General features: G+C 41.2%; 13 non-coding genes across 13 annotated transcripts; all 13 read right to left on the reverse strand.

The window, feature by feature from the left end:
• Positions 1 to 5922: 5922 nt before the first annotated feature.
• On the reverse strand, positions 5923 to 6011 carry trnay-gua. The gene is given in 2 exon segments: positions 5923 to 5958; positions 5975 to 6011. It is a non-coding gene; the product is annotated as a tRNA-Tyr (tRNA).
• Positions 6012 to 6745: 734 nt separating this feature from the next.
• trnay-gua lies at positions 6746 to 6834 on the reverse strand. The gene is given in 2 exon segments: positions 6746 to 6781; positions 6798 to 6834. It is a non-coding gene; the product is annotated as a tRNA-Tyr (tRNA).
• A 734-nt stretch (positions 6835 to 7568) lies between these two features.
• Positions 7569 to 7657, reverse strand: trnay-gua. The gene is given in 2 exon segments: positions 7569 to 7604; positions 7621 to 7657. It is a non-coding gene; the product is annotated as a tRNA-Tyr (tRNA).
• Positions 7658 to 8393: 736 nt separating this feature from the next.
• On the reverse strand, positions 8394 to 8482 carry trnay-gua. The gene is given in 2 exon segments: positions 8394 to 8429; positions 8446 to 8482. It is a non-coding gene; the product is annotated as a tRNA-Tyr (tRNA).
• Positions 8483 to 9214: 732 nt separating this feature from the next.
• On the reverse strand, positions 9215 to 9303 carry trnay-gua. The gene is given in 2 exon segments: positions 9215 to 9250; positions 9267 to 9303. It is a non-coding gene; the product is annotated as a tRNA-Tyr (tRNA).
• A 738-nt stretch (positions 9304 to 10041) lies between these two features.
• Positions 10042 to 10130, reverse strand: trnay-gua. The gene is given in 2 exon segments: positions 10042 to 10077; positions 10094 to 10130. It is a non-coding gene; the product is annotated as a tRNA-Tyr (tRNA).
• A 740-nt stretch (positions 10131 to 10870) lies between these two features.
• Positions 10871 to 10959, reverse strand: trnay-gua. The gene is given in 2 exon segments: positions 10871 to 10906; positions 10923 to 10959. It is a non-coding gene; the product is annotated as a tRNA-Tyr (tRNA).
• Positions 10960 to 11693: 734 nt separating this feature from the next.
• On the reverse strand, positions 11694 to 11782 carry trnay-gua. The gene is given in 2 exon segments: positions 11694 to 11729; positions 11746 to 11782. It is a non-coding gene; the product is annotated as a tRNA-Tyr (tRNA).
• Positions 11783 to 12517: 735 nt separating this feature from the next.
• trnay-gua lies at positions 12518 to 12606 on the reverse strand. Its single transcript is given in 2 exon segments — positions 12518 to 12553; positions 12570 to 12606. It is a non-coding gene; the product is annotated as a tRNA-Tyr (tRNA).
• A 731-nt stretch (positions 12607 to 13337) lies between these two features.
• trnay-gua lies at positions 13338 to 13426 on the reverse strand. Its single transcript is given in 2 exon segments — positions 13338 to 13373; positions 13390 to 13426. It is a non-coding gene; the product is annotated as a tRNA-Tyr (tRNA).
• Positions 13427 to 14155: 729 nt separating this feature from the next.
• trnay-gua lies at positions 14156 to 14244 on the reverse strand. Its single transcript is given in 2 exon segments — positions 14156 to 14191; positions 14208 to 14244. It is a non-coding gene; the product is annotated as a tRNA-Tyr (tRNA).
• A 732-nt stretch (positions 14245 to 14976) lies between these two features.
• Positions 14977 to 15065, reverse strand: trnay-gua. Its single transcript is given in 2 exon segments — positions 14977 to 15012; positions 15029 to 15065. It is a non-coding gene; the product is annotated as a tRNA-Tyr (tRNA).
• A 732-nt stretch (positions 15066 to 15797) lies between these two features.
• Positions 15798 to 15886, reverse strand: trnay-gua. Its single transcript is given in 2 exon segments — positions 15798 to 15833; positions 15850 to 15886. It is a non-coding gene; the product is annotated as a tRNA-Tyr (tRNA).
• Positions 15887 to 15978: the final 92 nt, after the last annotated feature.

The raw sequence follows: 15978 nt of genomic DNA on the forward strand, positions 1-15978 counted from the left end.
GTCTGTGCCATAGAGCTCCATTGTTGTCCAACAACTATTAAAAACACATCAATGAGTCACTCTGTTGCACTGGGTCACATGTTCCTTCATTACCATGAACACACATCGTAGTTTATTTTGAGTCAATCCCACATACACCATATGCTGCCAAATAGCCTGCTCCAAATGTGTATTAATCTGCAGCTGAAAATAGTCCCCAACAAATGCACTTTTTACTCCTGTTTGAGTAACGTGCTAAATATGTTAAGTAATTATGTATTCATGGCCTGTTTTTAAATGGGTAGGGAAGTTGTAAAGTATTGAGAGATGGACTAATGTACTGTTGGTTTTGGTTATTTCATGGGATTTATCTACTATAACAAAAATATTGAATATTGCCAGTCTTATCGTTTAACTGGGGTAGTACATCATGGCATCCCATGATGCCATGAAAACCATAACCCCTCAATGCCAGGTTCACTGTTTGTCAATGTTAATTTTACAGGAACTAAGACAAGGCCCTGCATTATTAGTCTTGTAAATGGACCATGTGTCCAAATCTAGTTTTACGTTTTGTTTTGGTTTAAATTAATTTATACTGTGCTCACATGGCGCATATTGCCAAATAAAATTGTGCTTAATCCAATTGCCACTAAATAACTGTCACACAGAAAACCTTGGGCCTGGTAGTGTCCCAGCATAAAAGTCCTGATTTGGTTTCTGAGCAAATAATGAAGCTGTCACATGTAGCATGCTGTGCATACTGCACATAATGGGGCCTGGAGGTGACATACACAGTGCAGAGGGGATGGGAGGTGGGGGTAGTCAATAGGGGGCCCCTAACAGGTAAATCCAGCCTTGTGTACAGCTAATGGAGTCATCATTCCTTTACAATAAAGATACTGGTAATAACAAGCACAGAGCAACATGTTTACAGATATTTTCTTTTTTTAATTGAACATATTGGGGTCAACACAAAATGAATGTATGGTTTAATGACTACACTTTACATAATAATTATATACAGCTAAAGTAAGTGTTTGTAGCACAGCCATTTGACTACTCAGGGTTTCAATTGGGGTTTCAAACATCAGGAAGAAAGCTAACCATATTTCATGGGATGATATTTACAGTTATGTATTAATGGAGCTGAATTTCTTTCATTCCTCCATATTCCTCCTGTGAATATGAGATGACTATAAAGTATGCCTGCTGTAGCCTCTATTACAGAAAAATAAATCCACACACTGTTAATTAGCTTCCAGGAAATTAGAAATACATTTTGGTCAGATGGGCATTATCAAGGATTCATGTCTTATCTTCATGTCTTTTTATTTATTAGACTCTGTAGTTTGGCAGCAGAAACCTTAATTTTAACATATAACTACCCTTTTGCCTTTCTGTTTTCATGAGAACAAATGAAGGACTATTATTTGTAATCCATTTTCCACAATCACTTTTTCCTATATGCAGAAATTGCCGAATGAATCTAAGAATACCTATGTTACCTATATTATTTTTACATTTACTTACTATTAATTACTAAACTTACTACCAAAAAAGGAGACAGACTCAACAATACAAGAGCTGAAAATGACAGCCAGCTATCTTACTTTTAGTACATGCTTGTTTAAAACTGGTGTATTCATGACAAACTTACTGAGTAGGCTTACCTGCTCAAATTAAACCACACTACTTCTCGTTGACTACGCTTTAGAAGTACCAACATTGACTTCCGCCACTTAATGTAAATGCTCGTTTACCACTGGTACAATGACTTTGAAAAAAACTCCTTAAATTATTACATGTTTTCAATCTGAAGAGACACACCAACTAAAAGCAGCAACTTGAACATGACAAACAGCCACCTGTCTTACTATACATACATGCTCGTTTAACACTAGTACATTCGTCAAAAACGTGCTAAGTACAAGCCATTACATTTGCACTGAATTATGAAACCAAATCAATGATTGAACCAATCTATGATAAAACAGTTAGTAGAAACTGACATGTTAACAGCTGCTAACTTATGCTAACATTCAGATAACATACCACGATCTCAAGCTACGAATCTTAGGCTACGATAATTCATGAACATCGCGATTGAATTACGCATCGTAACTATGTAATCTACAGTACGATCATGAACAATCTGCTAGCAGTGTAAACTGCACTATCTCTGATACGACTGGATCTGAACAATACACAAGCTGGATTCTCCAGCTGGCTACACTTGAATCTGCACAAGGATAAGCTCAAGCATGATCACTACAATCGCAAACAACTTGACGACACCTAGCTGACGATGCTGAAACGCTACAGTACACTTTCACGAACACTCACATGACAACGGCCTTGACAGTTATACACATCAGATACACAGCTCTTTACAAATACGCTAAAAACGTAAGCACTCGTAATCTCAACTGGTACTATTGAACAAAACAAGACCTGCTATTTAAATACACATGATCTCACATGCTCTTACAACTTGACAGCGAAACTAGTACAGAACTGTCAATACTGTCTGACAATAGCATGTAAGAACTACACTAGCCACACTATCGAAGACTGCACATGTGTAATAGGCAAACGATTACAGCAGCTTAAACATCGTTACGCTATGCAATACCAGCACTGATTGACTAGCATGTGTAAGAACAGTACATGTATGAAACACATTCCAACATGACAACATACTTGGCTTGATTACTGATCATATGCTACTACTCATTGCTACCGTATGAACTATGCGAACATGTTACCAGGACTCAGGCCGTACAGGAACACTTGATCGAACACTGTTAAGCTGTAGCTCAGAACAATCAGATGATACGATCTAGCACTTCCAACAAACATGACTGACAACTATGCTACATACGAGTCAGGCTGCAACTAGTCGATTCGTGAAAAACTGCACTAACAAGTATATGCAAAGCCTTAACGGACCCGACTCAACATGAGCCATACATCGTCAAATTAGGCTACGATAAGTAATAACTACTATACTACATGATTGAATCACACTACATCGTATGACACTAACAGACGAGTACCAACTATTGACAACATGCATGACTAACATTACTGGTTACATTTGTGTTAACACAACAATGATAAGACCTCTTGACAGCGACTTGAAGCTGAACACTCAAGATAAACTCCTTAAATATTAACACACACTGAAGCTTCAGACACTCTGACTCTGACGACTACTGCATGGTACAGACTAGCTTAATCATGACTCCAACGATTACACTTTAACAACTTCATGCACATTGAGTCTGAACACATCGACAACTCACGACTTGAACACTCTTGCGCAGATAACGCACCAATGAACTCACACTTAACAAAGCATACAGCGAGTGACTCACTATTCTTACATGCACGTACCAACTGAGTTCTGTACACTGATGTAACAACTGTCAGTCGACTAATTACTTGTAAAAACTAACTATACCAACTTCTAATGACCTATCACTACTATACATGTACGTGTAGTCAAGCTATTCAACAACTACGTACCGGCTCTTCTGACACAAGGTCAACATGCGTAGCACTTCGAACTAGCATACAACGTATCATACACGCATGACACTTGACTATTCCTGACATAACACAGATGATAAGACACTCTCTGTAGCTAATACGACAAACTGACTGCCATTGCTTTGCACGATTGTATGCGCAACTGTACGTACGCACTTAATGTAACACGAGAAGCATTGTAGATGACAAATTCTAATCATGAACACATCATTGTCAATGAAAACACATGAGCAGCTGAGTTGAACAGCGCAATCCATGAACGCACGAATCATCCTACAGACCAATGACATGACAACATATGGCACTAAGTCCTGATTCTAGCTCTAATGCAAATCGTTACAGAAACATACGCAAGACGTAAAACACTGCTGACCAGATCTAGCAGATCACAGCTTAAACATGACAAACGAAGCTTCACTGCAACTGACTGACAATCTGACATATAAGACAGCTAATTATTACGTTACACTCAATGATTACACAGCTACATTGAGCTAAGGTACACTCAACCATTGACTGCTACTAGGTACACTATTACGACACTGTTCGCAAACAGCTTGCTCCACATTCGTACTTGAACAGAACATGCAAATCTTCTAAACTCAAGTACATCTCGAACCATTGCGTACATCTGATAGATGAACAGAACATGCTAAATTATTCAAACTGACACGAACTGACTCAACACTAGGAATGCTTGTACTACAGACAAGTAGCTGAATATGGAGCAGCTTATTTTCAACAACATGCAATGACAGATCACTAACTCTTGAACGAACCATTACGTCACGATTGCAATCTGAACGAGCACAATGAAACTTATACGCTTTGACAGCATGAAATCTGCGATAAACCATGTAACACACATAGTTCTTGCACACATTACGTTACACAACATAGGCACGGTGCCAACAACATGACAACTCGCTGACACCGCTAATTACACATGAAACTTCACGTGCAGTACAGCTATTTGTAACTCTGAAGTACAACATGAATCAACTCTCTAGTAAGATTGCGTCACTGATACATAACTCAAACCTAAGTTGCACTGTCTACGAACACATGAGGTGCACGTTAATAACAGTAACTATATTGTCATGAACATCTAGATCTAATACACTCTTGAAATTCTACAAACTACGCACAGACTTAAACTGAGTCTTGGCTACGTTATTGACAATACTGAAGGCTATCGCAACGAAGACATCTTAGATGCTTCTAACAACTACAAAAAGAACTTATTACACTACATTACTTCGACATAAAATACTGACAACTTTTGTGAAACTACACTACGCAAATTTGCTAGTGACTAGCACAATTGAGTGCATCGGAATGTACTCCACTGGATGGACAGGCTTGTTTCGTCTACATCATTGACCGATCAACCAGACTGAACCACTTGTACGACTAACAAATACAAGATAAGTCCTAACGACTACGAATGACTCGATCTAAGTACAGGTAAATGCAGACAAACTCCATCCATGCGGAGTTACACACCTAATACTAACTACCTGTTTACAAGCTCGCTTACTAACTGAACTATCGATCGTATTAACAAGCGTCACATGACAGCTCTTTCATGTCAATACAGCACTCTACACGAATCTAATGCACTTGAACTGAATCTAGCACTACATAACATGATACCAGACAACCTACGAGTCACGTCTAAACTGTACGGCCACTTAAAACGTACATGATCAATACACCACTGTAATTACATACATCGTAATATTAACATGCTCTACACGTTAATATACGCAAACATTGAGGCACTAATGACCTACTTAGACAGGTTCGCATTGTCCTAAACATGACAAACTGATGTCGTTGCCTATCTAAACAATGAACGCAAGTCCTAATGGACAAAGCTTTAATTTCTAAAAATAACATAAATGACTAACAGTTCGAATCTGAACAGATGCCAAACATGGACGGATTTGCTAATGTCCACTGATGCGACAACTTCATAACAGAACACTTGCAAAGTCACTGAAAAGCAGACAAGTACCATTCCAGACTCTAGGCAATCAGCCTACGTCCTTAGATCTGAACAGGGTCACCATCATTGGCCAACGTAGTTTGTCTAACAAATCTAAGGTCAAGAAATACACATTAATACAGCCTCTTCTACTTCAACTGACGTTCGACAATGAAACTCCTTACGAGTCTGAACAGCACGAAACTGCACACATGAACCACTCTCTTCGTCTACATACCATACAGCCTATATCACTCAGTAAACTTACAACACGCTGCTAACAACTGTAATCTAAGCAGCTACTGACACATCTTAATATACAGCAGCTTACAGAGTCTTAACACTGTAAGCAGCTGTATTGAAACAATAAACACGTACTGCACTAACTTTAAAACTCCTCCTTCGAGCCGGAGTTGAACCAGCGACCTAAGGATAACTGCTAACATCAACCTACAGTCCTCCGCTCTACCAACTGAGCTATCGAAGGGGCGTGGTGCCGTTGATCACAGCGAGGTACAGCAACTTCAACATGACAAACAGCCACCTGTCTTACTATACATACATGCTCGTTTAACACTAGTACATTCGTGAAAAACGTGCTAAGTACAAGCTTGAATTATTGCAGAACAACTACACACGATGACCACGAGCTCTTTTTGGCTACATTGTATACGCGCAAAACATTGAGGTCGGCCACTTAACAACTTTAACATGACAAACCGCTGAATGTCTTACTCTACGTACATGCTCGATTACCATCGGTACATTGATAAAAAAACGTACCTGCTTAAATTATTGTAAAAAACTACACACAATGATCTCAACATCTCTTTGGCTACGCGTGTATGTGCGCAAAAAACATTGAGGTTGGGCACGTAATGTACCACTGGATGTGGACAGGCTTTGTTTTGTCTGAACAAATCAAGCGATGAAAACCACGACATCTTTCCAATCTGAACAGACACCAAAAGCTGAAGGACGAAAGGCATTCTAGCCAGACATGCCTGAATGATGAACGTAGTAACTATGTGCTTAAAGTGGTTTCAGAACAACTACACAAGACCATGAGGAACTCTCTTTGGCTACGACTACGACTTAACGTACCACTGGATGTGGACAAGCTTTTGTTTTGTCCTAACAAATCAGGCAATGAAATTCACATCTCTGTAAACGATTGCCTTTCGTTCTCTTCAATCTGACGGGTCACCAATGAAAAACTCCTCCTTCGAGCCGGAGTTGAACCAGCGACCTAAGGATAACTGCTAACATCAACCTACAGTCCTCCGCTCTACCAACTGAGCTATCGAAGGGGACGTGGTGCCGTAGATCACTGCGAGGTACAGCAACTTCAACATGACAAACAGCCACCTGTCTTAATATACATACATGCTCGTTTAACACTAGTACATTCGTGAAAAACGTGCTAAGTACAAGCTTGAATTATTGCAGAACAACTACACACGATGACCACGAGCTCTTTTTGGCTACATTGTATACGCAAACATTGAGGTCGGCCACTTAACAACTTTAACATGACAAACCGCTGAATGTCTTACTCTACGTACATGCTCGATTACCATCGGTACATTGATAAAAAAACGTACCTGCTTAAATTATTGTAAAAAACTACACACAATGATCTCAACATCTCTTTGGCTACGTTGTATGTATGCGCGCGCAAACATTGAGGTTGGGCACGTAATGTACCACTGGATGTGGACAGGCTTTGTTTTGTCTGAACAAATCAAGCGATGAAAACCACGACATCTTTCCAATCTGAACAGACACCAAAAGCTTAAGGACGAAAGGCATTCTAGCCAGACATGCCTGAATGATGAACGTAGTAACTATGTGCTTAAAGTGGTTTCAGAACAACTACACAAGACCATGAGGAACTCTCTTTGGCTACGACTACGACTTAACGTACCACTGGATGTGGACAAGCTTTTGTTTTGTCCTAACAAATCAGGCAATGAAATTCACATCTCTGTAAACGATTGCCTTTCGTTCTCTTCAATCTGACGGGTCACCAATGAAAAACTCCTCCTTCGAGCCGGAGTTGAACCAGCGACCTAAGGATAACTGCTAACATCAACCTACAGTCCTCCGCTCTACCAACTGAGCTATCGAAGGGGCGTGGTGCCGTAGATCACTGCGAGGTACAGCAACTTCAACATGACAAACAGCCACCTGTCTTAATATACATACATGCTCGTTTAACACTAGTACATTCGTGAAAAACGTGCTAAGTACAAGCTTGAATTATTGCAGAACAACTACACACGATGACCACGAGCTCTTTTTGGCTACATTGTATACGCGCAAACATTGAGGTCGGCCACTTAACAACTTTAACATGACAAACCGCTGAATGTCTTACTCTACGTACATGCTCGATTACCATCGGTACATTGATAAAAAAAACGTACCTGCTTAAATTATTGTAAAAAAACTACACACAATGATCTCAACATCTCTTTGGCTACGTTTGTGTATGTACGCGCAAACATTGAGGTTGGGCACGTAATGTACCACTGGATGTGGACAGGCTTTGTTTTGTCTGAACAAATCAAGCGATGAAAACCACGACATCTTTCCAATCTGAACAGACACCAAAAGCTTAAGGACGAAAGGCATTCTAGCCAGACATGCCTGAATGATGAACGTAGTAACTATGTGCTTAAAGTGGTTTCAGAACAACTACACAAGACCATGAGGAACTCTCTTTGGCTACGACTACGACTTAACGTACCACTGGATGTGGACAAGCTTTTGTTTTGTCCTAACAAATCAGGCAATGAAATTCACATCTCTGTAAACGATTGCCTTTCGTTCTCTTCAATCTGACGGGTCACCAATGAAAAACTCCTCCTTCGAGCCGGAGTTGAACCAGCGACCTAAGGATAACTGCTAACATCAACCTACAGTCCTCCGCTCTACCAACTGAGCTATCGAAGGGGCGTGGTGCCGTAGATCACTGCGAGGTACAGCAACTTCAACATGACAAACAGCCACCTGTCTTAATATACATACATGCTCGTTTAACACTAGTACATTCGTGAAAAACGTGCTAAGTACAAGCTTGAATTATTGCAGAACAACTACACACGATGACCACGAGCTCTTTTTGGCTACATTGTATACGCGCAAACATTGAGGTCGGCCACTTAACAACTTTAACATGACAAACCGCTGAATGTCTTACTCTACGTACATGCTCGATTACCATCGGTACATTGATAAAAAAACGTACCTGCTTAAATTATTGTAAAAAACTACACACAATGATCTCAACATCTCTTTGGCTACGTTGTATGTACGGCGCAAACATTGAGGTTGGGCACGTAATGTACCACTGGATGTGGACAGGCTTTGTTTTGTCTGAACAAATCAAGCGATGAAAACCACGACATCTTTCCAATCTGAACAGACACCAAAAGCTTAAGGACGAAAGGCATTCTAGCCAGACATGCCTGAATGATGAACGTAGTAACTATGTGCTTAAAGTGGTTTCAGAACAACTACACAAGACCATGAGGAACTCTCTTTGGCTACGACTACGACTTAACGTACCACTGGATGTGGACAAGCTTTTGTTTTGTCCTAACAAATCAGGCAATGAAATTCACATCTCTGTAAACGATTGCCTTTCGTTCTCTTCAATCTGACGGGTCACCAATGAAAAACTCCTCCTTCGAGCCGGAGTTGAACCAGCGACCTAAGGATAACTGCTAACATCAACCTACAGTCCTCCGCTCTACCAACTGAGCTATCGAAGGGGGCGTGGTGCCGTAGATCACTGCGAGGTACAGCAACTTCAACATGACAAACAGCCACCTGTCTTAATATACATACATGCTCGTTTAACACTAGTACATTCGTGAAAAACGTGCTAAGTACAAGCTTGAATTATTGCAGAACAACTACACACGATGACCACGAGCTCTTTTTGGCTACATTGTATACGCCATAAACATTGAGGTCGGCCACTTAACAACTTTAACATGACAAACCGCTGAATGTCTTACTCTACGTACATGCTCGATTACCATCGGTACATTGATAAAAAAAACGTACCTGCTTAAATTATTGTAAAAAAACTACACACAATGATCTCAACATCTCTTTGGCTACGTTGTATGTACGCAGCGCAAACATTGAGGTTGGGCACGTAATGTACCACTGGATGTGGACAGGCTTTGTTTTGTCTGAACAAATCAAGCGATGAAAACCACGACATCTTTCCAATCTGAACAGACACCAAAAGCTTAAGGACGAAAGGCATTCTAGCCAGACATGCCTGAATGATGAACGTAGTAACTATGTGCTTAAAGTGGTTTCAGAACAACTACACAAGACCATGAGGAACTCTCTTTGGCTACGACTACGACTTAACGTACCACTGGATGTGGACAAGCTTTTGTTTTGTCCTAACAAATCAGGCAATGAAATTCACATCTCTGTAAACGATTGCCTTTCGTTCTCTTCAATCTGACGGGTCACCAATGAAAAACTCCTCCTTCGAGCCGGAGTTGAACCAGCGACCTAAGGATAACTGCTAACATCAACCTACAGTCCTCCGCTCTACCAACTGAGCTATCGAAGGGGACGTGGTGCCGTGAGATCACTGCGTAGGTACAGCAACTTCAACATGACAAACAGCCACCTGTCTTAATATACATACATGCTCGTTTAACACTAGTACATTCGTGAAAAACGTGCTAAGTACAAGCTTGAATTATTGCAGAACAACTACACACGATGACCACGAGCTCTTTTTGGCTACATTGTATCTGGCAGCGCAAACATTGAGGTCGGCCACTTAACAACTTTAACATGACAAACCGCTGAATGTCTTACTCTACGTACATGCTCGATTACCATCGGTACATTGATAAAAAAAACGTACCTGCTTAAATTATTGTAAAAAAACTACACACAATGATCTCAACATCTCTTTGGCTACGTTGTATGTACGCGCAAACATTGAGGTTGGGCACGTAATGTACCACTGGATGTGGACAGGCTTTGTTTTGTCTGAACAAATCAAGCGATGAAAACCACGACATCTTTCCAATCTGAACAGACACCAAAAGCTTAAGGACGAAAGGCATTCTAGCCAGACATGCCTGAATGATGAACGTAGTAACTATGTGCTTAAAGTGGTTTCAGAACAACTACACAAGACCATGAGGAACTCTCTTTGGCTACGACTACGACTTAACGTACCACTGGATGTGGACAAGCTTTTGTTTTGTCCTAACAAATCAGGCAATGAAATTCACATCTCTGTAAACGATTGCCTTTCGTTCTCTTCAATCTGACGGGTCACCAATGAAAAACTCCTCCTTCGAGCCGGAGTTGAACCAGCGACCTAAGGATAACTGCTAACATCAACCTACAGTCCTCCGCTCTACCAACTGAGCTATCGAAGGGGACGTGGTGCCGTAGATCACTGCGAGGTACAGCAACTTCAACATGACAAACAGCCACCTGTCTTAATATACATACATGCTCGTTTAACACTAGTACATTCGTGAAAAACGTGCTAAGTACAAGCTTGAATTATTGCAGAACAACTACACACGATGACCACGAGCTCTTTTTGGCTACATTGTATACGCGCAAACATTGAGGTCGGCCACTTAACAACTTTAACATGACAAACCGCTGAATGTCTTACTCTACGTACATGCTCGATTACCATCGGTACATTGATAAAAAAACGTACCTGCTTAAATTATTGTAAAAAACTACACACAATGATCTCAACATCTCTTTGGCTACGTTGTATGTATGCGCATAAACATTGAGGTTGGGCACGTAATGTACCACTGGATGTGGACAGGCTTTGTTTTGTCTGAACAAATCAAGCGATGAAAACCACGACATCTTTCCAATCTGAACAGACACCAAAAGCTTAAGGACGAAAGGCATTCTAGCCAGACATGCCTGAATGATGAACGTAGTAACTATGTGCTTAAAGTGGTTTCAGAACAACTACACAAGACCATGAGGAACTCTCTTTGGCTACGACTACGACTTAACGTACCACTGGATGTGGACAAGCTTTTGTTTTGTCCTAACAAATCAGGCAATGAAATTCACATCTCTGTAAACGATTGCCTTTCGTTCTCTTCAATCTGACGGGTCACCAATGAAAAACTCCTCCTTCGAGCCGGAGTTGAACCAGCGACCTAAGGATAACTGCTAACATCAACCTACAGTCCTCCGCTCTACCAACTGAGCTATCGAAGGGGACGTGGTGCCGTAGATCACTGCGAGGTACAGCAACTTCAACATGACAAACAGCCACCTGTCTTAATATACATACATGCTCGTTTAACACTAGTACATTCGTGAAAAACGTGCTAAGTACAAGCTTGAATTATTGCAGAACAACTACACACGATGACCACGAGCTCTTTTTGGCTACATTGTATACACGCAAACATTGAGGTCGGCCACTTAACAACTTTAACATGACAAACCGCTGAATGTCTTACTCTCACGTACATGCTCGATTACCATCGGTACATTGATAAAAAAAACGTACCTGCTTAAATTATTGTAAAAAAACTACACACAATGATCTCAACATCTCTTTGGCTACGTTGTATGTACGCGCAAACATTGAGGTTGGGCACGTAATGTACCACTGGATGTGGACAGGCTTTGTTTTGTCTGAACAAATCAAGCGATGAAAACCACGACATCTTTCCAATCTGAACAGACACCAAAAGCTTAAGGACGAAAGGCATTCTAGCCAGACATGCCTGAATGATGAACGTAGTAACTATGTGCTTAAAGTGGTTTCAGAACAACTACACAAGACCATGAGGAACTCTCTTTGGCTACGACTACGACTTAACGTACCACTGGATGTGGACAAGCTTTTGTTTTGTCCTAACAAATCAGGCAATGAAATTCACATCTCTGTAAACGATTGCCTTTCGTTCTCTTCAATCTGACGGGTCACCAATGAAAAACTCCTCCTTCGAGCCGGAGTTGAACCAGCGACCTAAGGATAACTGCTAACATCAACCTACAGTCCTCCGCTCTACCAACTGAGCTATCGAAGGGGACGTGGTGCCGTAGATCACTGCGGGTACAGCAACTTCAACATGACAAACAGCCACCTGTCTTAATATACATACATGCTCGTTTAACACTAGTACATTCGTGAAAAACGTGCTAAGTACAAGCTTGAATTATTGCAGAACAACTACACACGATGACCACGAGCTCTTTTTGGCTACATTGTATACGCGCAAACATTGAGGTCGGCCACTTAACAACTTTAACATGACAAACCGCTGAATGTCTTACTCTACGTACATGCTCGATTACCATCGGTACATTGATAAAAAAACGTACCTGCTTAAATTATTGTAAAAAACTACACACAATGATCTCAACATCTCTTTGGCTACGTTGTATGTACGCGCAAACATTGAGGTTGGGCACGTAATGTACCACTGGATGTGGACAGGCTTTGTTTTGTCTGAACAAATCAAGCGATGAAAACCACGACATCTTTCCAATCTGAACAGACACCAAAAGCTTAAGGACGAAAGGCATTCTAGCCAGACATGCCTGAATGATGAACGTAGTAACTATGTGCTTAAAGTGGTTTCAGAACAACTACACAAGACCATGAGGAACTCTCTTTGGCTACGACTACGACTTAACGTACCACTGGATGTGGACAAGCTTTTGTTTTGTCCTAACAAATCAGGCAATGAAATTCACATCTCTGTAAACGATTGCCTTTCGTTCTCTTCAATCTGACGGGTCACCAATGAAAAACTCCTCCTTCGAGCCGGAGTTGAACCAGCGACCTAAGGATAACTGCTAACATCAACCTACAGTCCTCCGCTCTACCAACTGAGCTATCGAAGGGGCGTGGTGCCGTAGATCACTGCAGGTACAGCAACTTCAACATGACAAACAGCCACCTGTCTTAATATACATACATGCTCGTTTAACACTAGTACATTCGTGAAAAACGTGCTAAGTACAAGCTTGAATTATTGCAGAACAACTACACACGATGACCACGAGCTCTTTTTGGCTACATTGTATACGCATAAACATTGAGGTCGGCCACTTAACAACTTTAACATGACAAACCGCTGAATGTCTTACTCTACGTACATGCTCGATTACCATCGGTACATTGATAAAAAAACGTACCTGCTTAAATTATTGTAAAAACTACACACAATGATCTCAACATCTCTTTGGCTACGTTGTATGTACGCGCAAACATTGAGGTTGGGCACGTAATGTACCACTGGATGTGGACAGGCTTTGTTTTGTCTGAACAAATCAAGCGATGAAAACCACGACATCTTTCCAATCTGAACAGACACCAAAAGCTTAAGGACGAAAGGCATTCTAGCCAGACATGCCTGAATGATGAACGTAGTAACTATGTGCTTAAAGTGGTTTCAGAACAACTACACAAGACCATGAGGAACTCTCTTTGGCTACGACTACGACTTAACGTACCACTGGATGTGGACAAGCTTTTGTTTTGTCCTAACAAATCAGGCAATGAAATTCACATCTCTGTAAACGATTGCCTTTCGTTCTCTTCAATCTGACGGGTCACCAATGAAAAACTCCTCCTTCGAGCCGGAGTTGAACCAGCGACCTAAGGATAACTGCTAACATCAACCTACAGTCCTCCGCTCTACCAACTGAGCTATCGAAGGGGACGTGGTGCCGTGATCACTGCGAGGTACAGCAACTTCAACATGACAAACAGCCACCTGTCTTAATATACATACATGCTCGTTTAACACTAGTACATTCGTGAAAAACGTGCTAAGTACAAGCTTGAATTATTGCAGAACAACTACACACGATGACCACGAGCTCTTTTTGGCTACATTGTATACGCGCAAAACATTGAGGTCGGCCACTTAACAACTTTAACATGACAAACCGCTGAATGTCTTACTCTACGTACATGCTCGATTACCATCGGTACATTGATAAAAAAACGTACCTGCTTAAATTATTGTAAAAACTACACACAATGATCTCAACATCTCTTTGGCTACGTTGTATGTACGCGCAAAACATTGAGGTTGGGCACGTAATGTACCACTGGATGTGGACAGGCTTTGTTTTGTCTGAACAAATCAAGCGATGAAAACCACGACATCTTTCCAATCTGAACAGACACCAAAAGCTTAAGGACGAAAGGCATTCTAGCCAGACATGCCTGAATGATGAACGTAGTAACTATGTGCTTAAAGTGGTTTCAGAACAACTACACAAGACCATGAGGAACTCTCTTTGGCTACGACTACGACTTAACGTACCACTGGATGTGGACAAGCTTTTGTTTTGTCCTAACAAATCAGGCAATGAAATTCACATCTCTGTAAACGATTGCCTTTCGTTCTCTTCAATCTGACGGGTCACCAATGAAAAACTCCTCCTTCGAGCCGGAGTTGAACCAGCGACCTAAGGATAACTGCTAACATCAACCTACAGTCCTCCGCTCTACCAACTGAGCTATCGAAGGGGGCGTGGTGCCGTAGATCACTGCGAGGTACAGCAACTTCAACATGACAAACAGCCACCTGTCTTAATATACATACATGCTCGTTTAACACTAGTACATTCGTGAAAAACGTGCTAAGTACAAGCTTGAATTATTGCAGAACAACTACACACGATGACCACGAGCTCTTTTTGGCTACATTGTATACGCGCAAACATTGAGGTCGGCCACTTAACAACTTTAACATGACAAACCGCTGAATGTCTTACTCTACGTACATGCTCGATTACCATCGGTACATTGATAAAAAAACGTACCTGCTTAAATTATTGTAAAAAACTACACACAATGATCTCAACATCTCTTTGGCTCGTTGTATGCAGCGCGCAAACATTGAGGTTGGGCACGTAATGTACCACTGGATGTGGACAGGCTTTGTTTTGTCTGAACAAATCAAGCGATGAAAACCACGACATCTTTCCAATCTGAACAGACACCAAAAGCTTAAGGACGAAAGGCATTCTAGCCAGACATGCCTGAATGATGAACGTAGTAACTATGTGCTTAAAGTGGTTTCAGAACAACTACACAAGACCATGAGGAACTCTCTTTGGCTACGACTACGACTTAACGTACCACTGGATGTGGACAAGCTTTTGTTTTGTCCTAACAAATCAGGCAATGAAATTCACATCTCTGTAAACGATTGCCTTTCGTTCTCTTCAATCTGACGGGTCACCAATGAAAAACTCCTCCTTCGAGCCGGAGTTGAACCAGCGACCTAAGGATAACTGCTAACATCAACCTACAGTCCTCCGCTCTACCAACTGAGCTATCGAAGGGGACGTGGTGCCGTAGATCACTGCGAGGTACAGCAACTTCAACATGACAAACAGCCACCTGTCTTAATATACATACATGCTCGTTTAACACT

This window comes from Siniperca chuatsi, linkage group LG14 (assembly GCF_020085105.1).
Source record: "Siniperca chuatsi isolate FFG_IHB_CAS linkage group LG14, ASM2008510v1, whole genome shotgun sequence".
Taxonomy (NCBI): Eukaryota; Metazoa; Chordata; class Actinopteri; order Centrarchiformes; family Sinipercidae; genus Siniperca; species Siniperca chuatsi.